Source organism: Zea mays, chromosome 8 (assembly GCF_902167145.1).
Source record: "Zea mays cultivar B73 chromosome 8, Zm-B73-REFERENCE-NAM-5.0, whole genome shotgun sequence".
In the NCBI taxonomy this organism is placed as follows: domain Eukaryota; kingdom Viridiplantae; phylum Streptophyta; class Magnoliopsida; order Poales; family Poaceae; genus Zea; species Zea mays.
Window position 1 is genome coordinate 171,540,270 of NC_050103.1, and position 4,761 is coordinate 171,545,030.

The 4,761-nt window shown below is 44.8% G+C and overlaps 1 non-coding gene across 1 annotated transcript; it reads right to left on the bottom strand.

Annotated features, from left to right (window-relative positions):
• Positions 1–3,367: 3,367 nt before the first annotated feature.
• Positions 3,368–3,450, bottom strand: LOC111589999 (small nucleolar RNA R41). The gene has a single exon (XR_004852296.1). It is a non-coding gene; the product is annotated as a small nucleolar RNA R41 (small nucleolar RNA).
• Positions 3,451–4,761: the final 1,311 nt, after the last annotated feature.

A 4,761-nucleotide genomic window follows, 5' to 3' on the forward strand; every position in this document is an offset into this window, starting at 1 on the left:
ACTACTCTGGATGAGGCAAACCCTCCGGGACTTTGGCTACAATTTGAGCAAAGTCCAACTCCTATGTGACAATGGAGTGCTATCCGCATAGCGGAAAATCCTGTTGAGCACAATCGCACAAAGCACATTGACATCCGGCATCACTTTTTGAGAGACCACCAGCAAAAGGGAGATATCGAAGTGTTTTATGTTAGCACCGAGAACCAGCTAGCCGATATCTTTACCAAGCCTTTAGATGAGAAGACCTTTTGCAGGCTGCGTAGTGAGCTAAATGTCTTAGATTCGCGGAACTTGGATTGATTTATAGCATACATATGTTTATGCCTTTGATCATGTTCCTTATGCATTTTGTTGTTTACTTGTGGTGCTCAAGTTGTACAAACACTCCCCGGACCTCACAAGTCCTTTTGCAAGTGATGCACATATTTAGGGGGAGATGTGCTACAACTTGACCCTTTGAGACTAACTGTGTGCTTGAGTTTGCTTGATTTAGTCTCAAAGGAAGTTTGAAAGGGAAAAGGTGGACTTGGAACATGAAAGACTTCCACTGCACTCCGATAAGAGGGTAACTTATTTCAAGTTCATCTCATGTACTCTTATTGCCTTTGTACTCTTATTTGAAGATTTTGGTGAGGCAATGGGGTTAAAGGGCCAAGATTGATCCCGTTTTGGTGCTTGATGCCAAAGGGGGAGAAAATAAGGCCAAAGCAATAATAAATGGATCAGCTACCCAAAGCAATAATAAATGGATCAGCTACCACTTGAGAAATTTTGAAAATAGTAGAATAGAGCTTTTTGGTTTGTCAAAACTCTCTTATTGTCTCTCTTGTCAAAAGTTGGCCTCTTGTGGTGAGAATGGTTGATTATGGGAAAAGGGGGAGTTTTTGAAATCTTTGATCAATTTCTCTTAGAACAACTCTCTTTATGTCTCTACAATTGTGTTTGAATTAGAGATAGGAATTTGAGGTTGATTTGCAAAAACAAAACCAACTGGTGGCAAAGAATGATCCATATATGCCAATTTTGAATCAAAACAATTTTGAGTTCTCATTTGTATTGATGTTGCACTTCTTTTAGTTGCTTTTTGTTGTGTTGGCATAAATCACCAAAAAGGGGGAGATTGAAAGGGAAATGTGCCCTTGGGCCATTTCTAAGTATTTTGGTGATTGAGTGCCAACACAAGTGCTTAAGTGTAAATCTATGCCAATTGATGGACAAAGTGCAAATCAAGTCTAAAGGTATGTTTCTAGACTTAGTACATTGTTTTGAGAACTAATGTATTGTGTCTAAGTGCTGGAAACAGGAGAAATCAAATTGGAAAAGAGATGGCTTTGTTCAGCCAAAGTTTGCTCAGTCTGGGTGCACCGGACTGTCCGGTGGTGCACCGGACAGTGTCCGGTGCGCCAGGCTAGCTCTGGCGAACTTGCTGCTCTCGGGACTTCGCCGGCGATGTACGACTATAAATCACCGGACTGTCCGGTGAGCCATTCATAGGCGAACTCTTCGCTCTCGGGAGATGATTAACGGCGTACGACTATAATTCACCGGACTGTCCGGTGAGCCAACAGTCGGCAGCGCGATCCGCGCGGGACACGTGGCCGAGCCAACGACTAGTAGGGGGCACCGGACTGTCCGGTGTACACCGGACAGTGTCCGGTGCGCCAACGGCTCTGAATCTTCAACGGTCGGCTTCGCCATATAAGGAAAGAGATCCGCACCAGACAGTGTCTGGTGGTGCACCGGACTGTCCAGTGCGCCAGGCGACAGAAGGCAAGATTTGCCTTCCTGGAATGCTCTCAACGGCTCCTAGCTACCTTGGGGCTATAAAAGGGACCCTAGGCGCATGGAGGAGTACACCAAGCATTCTCTAAGCATTCCCAAGCACCAAGACTTCGATTCCGCGCATTTGATTCTTTGTGAGAGCAACTAGAGCTCTATTTGAGTTGCGAACTTGTCGGGTTGTGTTGTGAGCTTTTGTTGCGAATTGTGTGCGTGTTGTCACTCTGATTTTGACGTCAGCAAGGACGCGACAGCCCCGACAGCTGTCCCACCGCCAGGCTCCAGCGCTCCTCCGACGGCCACGACATCACGCGAACTGGGTGCCAAAACCTCTCCGGCTGCCACGATGGCATGTACTTAGGGCGCTAGCTCTCCCCCGCTAGACACGTTAGCACACTGCTACACCCCCATTGTACACCTGGATCCTCTCCTTACGCCTATAAAAGGGAGGACCAGGGCCCTCTTACAGAGGGTTGGCCGTGCGGGGAAGGACGGGACGGCGCTCGCGCAAGGCCGCTCGCTCCCTCCCGCGTGGACGCTTTTAACCCCCTACTGCAAGCGCACCCGACCTGGGCGCGGGGCTAACACGAAGGCCGCGGGTTCCACACTCCCATGCATGTCTCCCTCCAGCTGCTTCTCCCCCCTTCGCGTTTCGCCTCGCGTCGACCCATCTGGGCTGGGGCACGCGGCGATGATTTACTCGTCGGTCCAGGGACCCCCCGGGTTCCAAAACACCGACAAGTGTGCGCTTCATTAATCATGCATCTCCATTCAGTAAACAGAGAACACTTAAAAATCAAACTAAACAAAGATCAAACTAAAACAGAGATCAAACTGATACAAAACATGAATCGAGAGGCGAGCAAGATTATTAACAAAACAGAACAAGCAGCGAGAGATTATAACCACGAAAGAGACGTGCGAAATCCTGACCTGCTTCTTGCGCGTGAGGTGCCAGATCCGCCAGCACATGTTCTCGAGCTTGGTGATGCGCTTGTGGGCGTTGTGCGTGGCGAAGACTTTGATCCACGTCTAGTGGAGCCTTGGAGGTCGCTCTCGTCGATGCCTTTGACCACCTCCTTGACGAAGTAGTGTGAGGGTTGAAGTTCATGTGCGGGTTGTGGGGGCTCGCTGCCTTCGACGGCGACCTAGGGTCCCTGGTGCCAACTTATGAATTTTGGTTATAAATGTGTCTTTCAGTGGTTGTGTGCACACTCTGTTTGTCTAATTTACATGCAGTGGCAACTTTGTTGTAGTGTTGCGGTTCTAAAGTACTACTGTATTTCAGTTCGAAGACCTGGGAGAAAATTTTGGTTCACCTGAATAAAGTACAAACAAAAAATTCAAGAAATGGCCATCCCGATGCTGCTTTATTTAATGCGTGAAATTTGGAAGACATTTTATACTAAGACTTTAATCAAACTGCCATACTACAGATTCAGAGAAGTGAGCACTCAAAACCGAAACCTAAGGTGATATCAATTTCTAGATTTGAGCACCAGTCACTCTATAAGAGCATGGCTAAAATCCTACCTTCCTTTCCTTTTTTAAGCATAGAGAACCTAAACCAAACAAAAAAGAAAAATCTTAGCAAGGCTCAGAAGTATTCATTGGTTTCTCTTGTCAGGGATCTAAAAATAGGTAGGTATTTTTTGTCATCACATCCTCAAGTCAGATCCAACGAGAAAAGCAAGCAAAAGAAAGGAGAGTGTCAAAATCCAAATCAAATATAAAAAAAATTGAAGGTGATAAATGGACAGTCCTCACCCTCACCCACCCCTACTCTGATCCAAGCATATCCCTTCACAACGAGTGTACCTTGATCCGTGCGGTGGGGGCTCCTGGCCGACCACGAGGATGGCGCAGCTGTAGCTCCCACCGATTCCGTAGCAGCTTTATCCGTGAGATCGACAACTTAAACAGTGTCATGCTGCGCACGCACACACACGACAAACACTATCGTGGCTCGAGCAAGGATTTGTAGCAGAGCCAAAATAATCAACAAATAAAGCAAGAACCAGATAAAGAAGAAGACACAAACCTAGGCACAGACAGATGTACTTGTAAAGTGACCAAGGTTAGCAAACATTGCCTCACTGCCTAAAAATGGGAAAGTGTCCTGTGATTAGTTATAAACAAGTAGCTTGAACTTGTAATTCCAGACATAGACAAGAGGACTGCAAGAAAAAGAACAAGCAAAAACCAGAAGTATCCCCAAATAATTACATCTGATAGTTCCTAGTAAAAACAAGAAGTGAGAAGGGAAATAAAACCATCAAGGCATGAAAAGAGCAGAGATAAGAAACTATGAAGTAAAGAGGGTAAAGTTCTCTATCATTCACTGCAAGAAATAAATGGATATCTTGTCCTTCACCATAACATGTGGTTTTGGTTGATGCATATGTAAGCATGTAAATACAAATAAATAACATGATGGAAAGGCTAGAAGTTGACATTTTAGCCTGATTGCCCTAGTGTATATTGTAAATAACTCTAAGCATTGGCAGGAAGGTAGCTAAAACTAACATCCATGGTAGCATAGTTTTTCTAAGGGACATATAGCGTATGGTTTGTTTGGTGAAGCTACAAATTCAACTTGAGCCCAATAGATGTGTACGCATGTTAGATACTACTGGTGATACCATACAATTGCATTGTCAAGTAATAAAAACATAAAGCCAATAGAATGTGCACGACAGTGCAGAATAAAATGTCAGAAAGTGTACAAAAGTGCTTGCCAGCTCAATCTCCGACAGAGATAATTAATACCCAGAAACAAATTAAACTGCAAGTATGCACTATCATGTAGTTCTCAGAAACAAATTTCAGCAGCACAAGAAGTGGTGCATTCTATTTTGTTGAAATTGATTTTCTCTTTGAAAATAAAGCTCTGGTTTACTAATAGAAAAAATACCGGCACCAGAGATAGGACATGCATATCCTCAGTAGCCCTAAATGGCATCCAAATTGTAGACAGTGCAT